This window comes from Notothenia coriiceps, unplaced genomic scaffold (assembly GCF_000735185.1).
Source record: "Notothenia coriiceps isolate Sejong01 unplaced genomic scaffold, NC01 NC01_scaffold00034566, whole genome shotgun sequence".
NCBI classification, from domain to species: Eukaryota; Metazoa; Chordata; class Actinopteri; order Perciformes; family Nototheniidae; genus Notothenia; species Notothenia coriiceps.
Genome location: NW_011367267.1, coordinates 113,461 through 123,761, shown reverse-complemented (window position 1 = coordinate 123,761; position 10,301 = coordinate 113,461). Strand labels below are relative to the sequence as shown.

At 38.4% G+C, this 10,301-nt stretch overlaps 1 pseudogene; it reads right to left on the bottom strand.

The window, feature by feature from the left end:
- The window catches only part of LOC104962368 (uncharacterized), a 23,892-nt pseudogene extending 15,937 nt beyond the window's left edge, over window positions 1-7,955 (bottom strand).
- Between the last annotated feature and the right edge of the window lie 2,346 nt (window positions 7,956-10,301).

Genomic DNA, 10,301 nt, shown 5'->3' with positions numbered 1-10,301 from the left:
TTGTAAACCAAGCCTGATATCACAATGTTTAACAGGGAAATGGCTTTCAGTCATGGTGTATAAAGAGACAGGGTGTTCGTGGAATGGGACAGGAGGTACATAGAAGTTGAGTATAGTTTGTTGTGTATGTGCTGTCAGCTGCACCATTCCTTTTTATCCATCTACACTGCCCAGCATGTTTAGGTAACCAATGGATACCATTCAGCAGTGACCCTGTTGCTAGGGACAACGGCAAATGTGATGTAGACTAAACCTGGACGCCTCAATCGTGTGTCCTCATGCACATACATACAAAGAGAGAGAACCAGGAGTATTAATCATGCTGTACAATAAGCACAAAGGGAGGGGGGAACATTTTAAAATCCGGCCGAGAATACCCTGATGTCAAAAGGGATTTGCCCTTTGTCTAAGCACCCCAAGAGTTTCACTGCTGGCACTTTAAGCTTGTTATAACAGTTGTAACACTACACATTAGTCTGCATGAGAGGTGACACGGAAAATGCCCTAAACTTATCAAAGTCAATGCCAGTTTTGAGACAAACTTCACTTTAATGTTTTGGCTTTATTCTTCTTGAAGATGATTATATTTGATACTTTTCTAAACTGCACAGCAGCATTTATTGAGTCTAGCTGGCCAACCTTCTAAATTCTGTATGTACAGTAGCACTTAAAATGGTTTGGCTTATTTGAAGCCAATGCACTAGCACTTCAAAAGAGTTGGCTTGTTCAAAGCTAATGTTCTTGCTGTTTGAGTTTGTATCTTCATGATAGATTGCATTTATTGTAAGTTGCTCTGGATAAAAGCATCGGCTAAATGAAATTAAAATAATCAATGTCCTATGATATGAAAAAAGTAATGATAACAGAAGGGCTTATGATGTCCTACACCCACTAATAGCTATAAAGAAAGACAAATCACTCTCTGGGCGGGGTTTGGCCTCCATTTCAGGCCCTCAGGATGGTTAAGAATAACAATCTTGCAATAATACAGCTTTTACAAAATACACCAACCTTACTAACGCACGCCACTCTCTGGTCCTCCTGTCTCTGCTGTATGTGTAGTTTTTCTATTAACTGTAAAGCTTGGCAGGGACACTTTTTGTCATAAAATGGAATACATTTGAGTCAACTGTTATAAACGTATCACTTAATAGTCCTCTAATACATATCAGTTAAATACCAAACATATTCACTAAAGCTTATGATTTTGTACTACTCATTGTCATGATATGCTATTTTCTGTCAGCAGAGAATTGCCCAAAGCCAACAGTAGTAACACATTCATACCCTAGATTTATGAATGAACCGCATTTCATTGTGAGGGAAGATGTTCCTCTCCTATTGAACCTTCAATTGTGTGATTTAGAATATACAAAAGATGAGTTTTTACATAAAAATCTAATCTTGAGAAGCTATTAATGCGCATCATTCATTCCCACAAGGCCATCCAAAGAAGCACACCAAATAATAATAAAAATGCTAATACAGTGATAACATTGCTGGTGGAAAACCACCTTTCAGAAAGCGGCAAAGCAGTGGTGATAAAACATTAAGATGGAACTCGGCCTCCGTCTTTGAATGTATTCATGCTTTAATCAGCAGCTGCTGGGCTCAGAGAATCTATAACTAGAATATTTCTTATGAATGTGAATTTGGGTCTGACTTGGTTTAAGGCCTTCTTGCCCCGATTAACATGAAGGCCCCTTTCGCTTTCTGGGAAGCATCGATGTAATATTCATGTCAGTGATTTTTATTTTCACGACATGTGATTGAGGAATAAGATGAATAATCCTCCTCTAACAAAGCAGCCGCTGAGATTGCAGAAGGATTTAGAGAAGCCTTTCACCAATCGTCTTGTTGGGTTTTTGTGTCAGGTGATCCTTATTAACAAGTGCAGGGAAATATCCGGGGAATAATGTATACAGATACAGTGGCATGCACACCTGCGTCACAACTAATCCGGAGCAAAACTATATAATAAGAATTAACATTAGGGACATTTTTAACGCAATAATCAATAAGACTCACTGTGTTAATTTCACACAGCTGAAAGACTAAACTGTATAATTGAATAATGGTTTATATAATCCCTAAAGCTAATGAACATGCTCAGCAGTAGGCCTGCAGCTTTGAACGAGGCAAATTCATTTTTCAACAACTAGAATAAATCACTCAGAGATAGGAGGAGGAACCACCTCATTATTAGTTTGAAAAATAATGGTTTCGATTGTCACTCATAAGAATTAAATAAAGAGCAATTCCTTTTTGTGCGTCTAGGAATTGTCTAATGAAATGTTAATGTATCGATGTAAAAGGGATATTTCGTACTTTATAACCTCTGCCGACCCGATGGTGTCATGTTAATAGTAAAACTACTTTTCGACCACTTAACCTAATCTGCAGAAGCTATGGACTAATGTGGTATTTAAACCTTGTTTAGATTTACAACTGTAGTCTCTGATGCATTTTTATAATAAAATAAACTTTACTTAATAACATATTGTGAAAGTGAAAACCTATAAAATGATTAACCTGAGCAGAAGTAACGGTAATTAATGGTAGCAAAAATATTTAGATTTAGTTAATTTATAGCTTTTTTAGCTCATTACTGATCCATTAAACAGTATTTGATGCCATTTAACCGTACCATATTCTCCATTTGATTACTAGCACCAAACACGAAGGACGATGACCATACATTACATTTGTATCGGGGGACATGACTTTTTGGACCGTTGTTCATGCCAATCCATCCAATAGTTGCTCAGATATTTTGCTGAGATAACACAGCAGGATTCATCCTCTGGGGACAATGAATTTTGCAGCTCAACCAACAGTTCACAAGATATTTATGTCTGGACCAAAGTGATGGACTGAGTGAGTGCTAGAGTTACGCCATTAGGATGGCTTAAAAAATACATTTTCTTTATTCAATACGAGGTAAGGATATAGCACAGTGAGTTTATCCCAGTACATTTTATCAAAAATTGTAATAAATGTACATAGTAGCCAAACCCTGGAATTACTATGATCCATCTTGTGATCACAGCCACACAGCCTAGAAATACTTTTTCCCATCAAATCATTAGGAAAGATGTATTGTACCTTCCACTACAAACACATAAATACCCTTTTTTTCCCCTCATTCGGTCCCAAAAGCCTTCAGCTGCATCCAGCTTTCTTTTAAACATCCATCAATAATCTCAGCAGCTGGCCCAGCTGATCAGTCAATCTGTGTCTTGGATAACCCTGTCAGCCTTTGCAGATACTTTGTTATGTTGTGCTTGATGGACGAACATTGTGTGTTGCCCTTTACAAGTTATTTATTCAGGAAAAGCAATCGCAACAATGTTCAGGGTCATAGTATCTTAAATGAATGGGACAAAAACAGTGTAGGAGGTTTTAATCAGGATTTTAGTTGAACGTGTGAGGAACTGGTAATAGAGGTGTCATCTCTGTCCTTGGACTGTGTGTGTTTAACACAGCTTGCGTCAGAGGTTGCAGGATTTGGACTCAGACACCCCCCTGAGTGTGTGAATGTTAAGCTCTCCTGGACAAAAAATGAGGCGTCATCGCCTTCTTTGTAATAAGTGTTTGCTCATATTTTGTATTCAGATCGACTCCATAAAGTATACAACAGCTGCGCCTCTCCCTGTAGCCTTGCCAATATTGTATTTTCCTGATTGGAAGTAAAATATGGCAGCATAATGCAAATGAAACTAAAAATCCATTCAGCCACAATAACGTTGGAGGTCTCTCAGCTCAACATTTAACTCTGTGCCCAGCTGGTTGAATCACAATTATGCCATCATAAAGCATTTTCCTGAAGAAGGCAGTTTACAAAATAATGACTACCTATCCATCTGTCCTTTTTCTATACCCGTTTACCTTCTCAGGGTAACACTGCATTCTTACAATATAATGTAGTGTGGATCATGTGTCATAGCAGGAGAATACTACCAATCATTCAACTGCAATAATATCATAATATATACACAAGTCGTTTATTTGACAAAATATTGAACTTACAATAATAACAGCTATTCATTAAACGCTTAAGAATATATTCAGGGAGGCAAAAAAAAACACCGTGGCGGATTAATTTTTCCGGTTAGGAGGTCTTTTTAATTTCATATTTCTTTGGCTGCTTCATATGAGTGGTTCAGTGGAACAATACGTGACATAAGGATATAAAATAAGTAGTATTATTAAAGTGTATAATAGAAACCAGTGATAGGATTTTGTAATGCATGCAAGATAAGCAACTGAATTAAAACATTTAACACTGTGGGATTATTTTGCTTTCAGAGCTGAATATCTTTTAAGAACTTCATTAGCTTTGCTGTTACATGATTTTAATGCGGTTTCAGAAGTTTTTACAATTCAGAAACATTCAAACGCTGATGGCAAACATTAAAAAAAATCAAATAATGACCAAATGTCTAGCCACAGCTTTCAAGAAAATGTATTGTTTTTTAGAAACTAAATTGAAGCCCTGAACTGAGGAAAAACACTAATGGCCGAACATTAAGTCTTTAGTTAAGCTGCACCCTATATCATTTAGATCTGTTTTCCATCCTTTTGGTCAGGCTTTTTTGTGAATTTGGCTGGCGTTTATCCTCAGAGGAGATCTGAGAGGAGCACTCTCTATTGATCAGACTTTTAGTGGAACCACAAATAGGCTAATATTTCAGTTAATGTGCCTTTTCCAGAGGCTTGTGCTGCAGGGGCCTTTCCTCGCTGAAGTTGATAGCGTTGTAATGTGTGGGTCCAGCATGATGAGCTCATAGCTTACATTCCCAATCATTAGTACAACTTGAGCTGTTGTTTGTGTCTGTGGTGAAGTTTTCAGTTGATTATTGCTTAATGCAGTACAAAACAAGGACACATTTTCAAACATCTGTTGGCAAACGTTGACGCTATCTCAACTATTTGACATATTGCAATAAAATAATTTGCAGACATTCATGGTGTCCACAGGATGAATCCTACTGACTTTAGAGATACCCTGACTTTCTCACTGGTGCCGCCATGAAGCTAGGTTTACTACACACATTCATGCCCCCTTCAAGAACGTTGTAATTAAAGTTGTGACCCCTTAACTTTTCATATAGAAGTTCAATATGTAGACTATTTGAATTATAACCAAATACCTGCAAAACCCGACATTACCAGCCTTAGATGCACTTGTTTAGTGCTAATTAGCAACCATTAGCATGCTTACACTCTAAACTAAGACGAGGACTATGGTAAACAATTATTCCTGCTAGGAAAAAGCATGTTAGCATTGTACATTTGAGAATGTTAGCATGCCTATGTAGCATTTAGCTCAAAGCACAGTTGATTAGCATGAATTAAGACACTTAGCCTTATTTTTTAGGTATTTTCTGAAGATTAGATTTCTTAAATTGTACTATTTTGTTAACTCTATTTGATGTTTAGATCTCTCTGTGTTCTCTCACAGCCTGTCATTTTTTCATTCAACTTTTATAATTAGTGTATTTGCGTTTCTGAATCTGGCTGGAGACTATTTACTTTGTCAGTTCTGTCAGTTTTGGTTTTGTTTGTCGCACATGGTCCTTAGCTCCCCATTTGAGTCTAAATCATATCCCTGAGCTATATTTTTTTATATCCCTCTCCACCTGCAGGCCTCCCTCTCTGGAGGTCTATAAATTACGCAGAGGAGTCGTGTTTGTGGAAGTAAACAACTTGAGGGCTGCCATGGGATCAGAGCTCAAGAGGAGCAGCACTCAATAAAAAATAAAGAAATCCGCTAATGATGCTGTGCCCACCGAATGCAAACACGGAACCAAAAATATAAGCAATATTCATATAAATCCCCTCCTGTTTTCTCCAGGCAGGAGGGAAGCGGACAGAAATCAGTGGGATAGATGCTACATGTAATTTCCATCTTGCTGTTTAACTTATGCGTTGTAACTAACTTAGCAGTCATTTAAACAAATATACCTTAATAATATCTATAACTTATAAAACTACAGGTGCATGTTGGCCTTCCAACCCTTGTGTATGAGGAAAAATGACTAAAGAAGAGAAAGCAGCCGCCAGTGATGGAGAGACAATAAGATGGATGTCTGTGTTTTTGTCTTTCTCCCTCTCTCTCCCCAGGGCCCACAGCTGAGAAGTGATACATGGCTCAGTAATAGGCTGAGCCCTGGGGAGAGCAGCTCTGTGGCCTTGGTAAGAGACTATCACACACACAGGCACACACACACACACAAGCACACACACACACACACACACACACACACACACACACACACACACACACACACACACACACACACACACACACACACACACACACACACACACACACACACACACACATGCACACATGCACACGCACATATAGGCTCAACAACACACACACACACACACACACACACACACACACACACACACACACACACACACAGACACACACACGCACAACCACACACACACACACACACAGACGCACGCACAACCATTCATGAGAGTGCAGGCATACACACAGGAATAAACAAAGGTTTGGCTAATATAACCTTTCTGAAGCCTGATACAGATATACGATTTGAGAGGATATTGAGACGTATTCAGAATTTGTAAATAACATTCTGCTATGTGGTTTAAAAGTCCTTTACATTTTCATGGGACAATACAACTTTTGAATGGTTATCCACCATACTCATTTAGTAGGAAAGTAAGGTTAATATGTGATACATTACTGCTTCTTAAGATAAGAATAACTCAGCAAATACACCCTTATCGGTTTATTGAGCTACAGAAAACGATCAACTGTTTTGATAATTACTCAATGATGATAAATAATTATCATAAAAATAAATACAATTAATCATCTGCCTCTGACATATGCAATATCTGTTTATTATAATCTAAAAATACATGTTATTGACCAAATGTCAATATTAAGATTACTCAATATTGAAAATAAAAGTGGGTTGAAGCCACACCGTGTGTGTGCCAACCACTCCTGACCCATACACCCGCTGTCTGACCTGAAATACTTCGGTTTCAAGTCTATGTAGGGAAGATTGTCCTGGTGCATTTTCATAAAATTGGGCATTATCCTGTTAATACAAAGGTCTGAGCATCCTTCACATCCTTAGTTAAATTGATGGTAAGTTTAAAAAGGAAAAAAAGAACATTACTACATACAGCCAAAACCAACGTCATTTTTATTTCAAGCCTCCTCCTTCCTTACTTTCCCTACATTACCCACAATGACTGCAGTTCAGTCAGATTGAGTTGGGTTATGCTAGTAATTATGAATATCCTTTTTTTCTGAATAATTTCTAATTCCTCAACCACAGATTTCTCTCTATTTAGAATTTGTCTTCTTCACCCTTAAACGACGCTGACTCATGTCATGTCACAATTTATCATATTATATATAAGATAGATATCAATATATAATCACACAGCCACCTCTGGAGACATGGAAGGCGTTTTAATACTTGTCTTCACTTTTAAACAGACTTTGATTTAGCAAATTGGTGGAATTGAAGGGCAGAGGCAAAACAATGAAACCTTCTCACTGTTTGTATATTTGCTGTACTGTACTGCAGTAAAACGATACACACCTGTCTGTGTTTAGAGTTTAGATCTGTGCGACCTTTCATGAGGCAGAGGCCTGGCCGTCAAACAGCAGGAGGGCATTCTGGGTGAGTAACAGCTCTCCTTTTTATCCCCTCCATACAGATTTGAGGCGAGCAAAAAAAACACAATCACACATCTCCATTTCTCTGACTGTGGTCTGTTCCGACGTAAAGAGGAGAGCTGAGGACACCAGCCCTGCTGTGTTTTGCATTATGTCACAGTGGCTTTCAACAAAATGGGAAAAAAGATTGAGATGTGCAGAAATGAGACAATAGGAAGAAAAAAAGATAATACAATTTTTACCTGATCCCCATCTTTCTGTACCGGCACCGCATCCACTGCTGGAGAGAGAGAGAAACAGAGATGAATTAAAGATTATTTCATTATCACAGGTGCTTCTCTAGATACTAGGGCTGCACGATATTGGAAAAAACTGACATTGCGATTTCCCCCTCCCTGCGATACATATATGAAAACATACAGGAATTAAAGAAAATAGCGTTTTTTTTTCGCAATCCATCCTTTCTTGAACTTTAATGCTAAACAATTGGTATTTTTTTAACTATATTTAACCGGATGAAGGATTTTAGTCACGGACGTCTGGATCTTAAGTTAACAGAGCAACAAGCTGAGCTAGCTCGGTTAGCAGCGCCGAACTGCCCTGGAGAAACACATGAAACGACTTTATTCACTGTTTTTACCTTTAATCTCGGGGTCCGTTTGCTTTGGAGATTTGATTGTGATTGGTGGTTTGCTGTCACTCACTCAAGTACCCCTGACATGAGAGCCGCACAAGTTTTCCTTTTGTAGCAAGAAGCAAAATAATTGTAACATGACGTGTTTGAGTTAATTTGCCTACTTAATATCACAAGTCCTAACCTTTTTTTTACTTTTTGTTTTAAAATACATTTTATTCACATCGCACGTCCTGCGATGTGAATATCGCGCATGCGCATATGGCGATTATCGTCACGACACGATATATCGTGCAGCCCTACAAGATACAGGTATCAGATCATGGCAGGAAACAGGTGCAAGAATATTATGATAGGAGAGGCCGAGCGAGGGAAGGAGAAGGGTAAGATGGAGGAGTGAGTGAGGGACCGAAAAGGAGATAACAATATGTCAAACTGACGCAGCCGCCAACACCCTCACTAAGGGAAGATGTCAGCGCTGTCCACTACTTCTCACTCACACTCACACGCTAAAATTTGATTAATTATCCACAACAAGCTTTGGCACACAGGGCACCACCCGTCTGGGTCATTAAGGCCAGAGATTACTCTTAATATTTGAATGTGATGAAAGCCATACTGTAAGTTATTATCATAAGTAATCGAGTGCTATTTTAATAATTTAGTGGGGTGAAAAAATTGAAAATGTGCTGTTGCCTGGCCACAGCTTGAAGATTCTGATGAGGACCGACTTAACCTGTCCTTTCACTACATGACGACCTTCAGTCTGACCTTAACAGTAAATGAGGTAATACAATGCAACTTGTGAAAGCCCACATGTAAAGCTGTAATGTCTCCATGGTATGTCATTATGGTCGGCGTTCATGTAATTTTTATCGTGCTGGCAGTATCTCGCATACTCAGCTGCTGATTCAGAGATGAAGACACAGGCTGGACACGACTATTAACCCATTCTGCTCACTTATTCAAAATTGTAAAATGAATCGCTTCCATCTTCCAGCACTATTTACTCAATAGAGTGGCGAAGTCACGCCCATCTTCTTCCGGTCCATGGGACCTATTTCTGAAAAATTATGTATTGAAGTCAATGGAGAGAGAAAACGTATCTTTCGATCCCGTTTGAATTGTGCCACAAATTACACATATGATGTTTGTCAATCAATCTTAAAAAATCATTTCCATGTCAAAAAAATTACAGTTTGTCGTAAAACTGTTGAAATATAAGACTGAAAAATATGCATCTAGAAAAACTACAAATCCCAGAGTTGCGTAAGTGATGTCATAACTGATGTCACAATTGTTTTCCTCCGCTAAATATAAGAGATAGCTAAGATAAGATAACTTTAACAAGATGCCTGTGTGCTTAGTAGGCCCTACCAGGTTGTTATCATACCAGCAATGTGTCTTGCTCGTTCTTTCGCTTCCCGTCTTATCAAAGGACCAGGAGTGGCTGGCTGGATCAAGTTAGCTACCTAGCTAGTAGCTAGCACGTTAGTTAGCATTACAGTCTTAGCCTTGTCATTTTTATTATCCTTAATAGCATTAATTAGCCTTAACATGAAGTAACATTAAGTAACCCAAAATGTTAAACAGTAAGAGTAGTAGTCATATTTTGTGAACCCTTTGAAGAGTACTGTCATACCGGTGTGATCATTCTATAATGTACCATTTAAGCCCGAGGGAGAAATGCTAACGCTAAAGCTAAATTAGCATCGGCGATCTGTTCGACTTCATGCTATCTGCACAAATGGTTGACATTAAACATTAAAAAGATAAGGCAGGCAGGCAGGCAGCTATGCATGACATTCTTCTGGACGTGTTTCATTGTGTTGATAGTGAGGGTAGACAATCACTTTTTTGACAAGACAGTAGTGACGGCCATCTTGGTGACGTGTGTTGTTGTGAGAGTATGTGAGACCAGAGATGTAGTTCATTAAGCGTTTCACACAAAATATGTGTTACTTCACAGTTTTACGACACATTTTT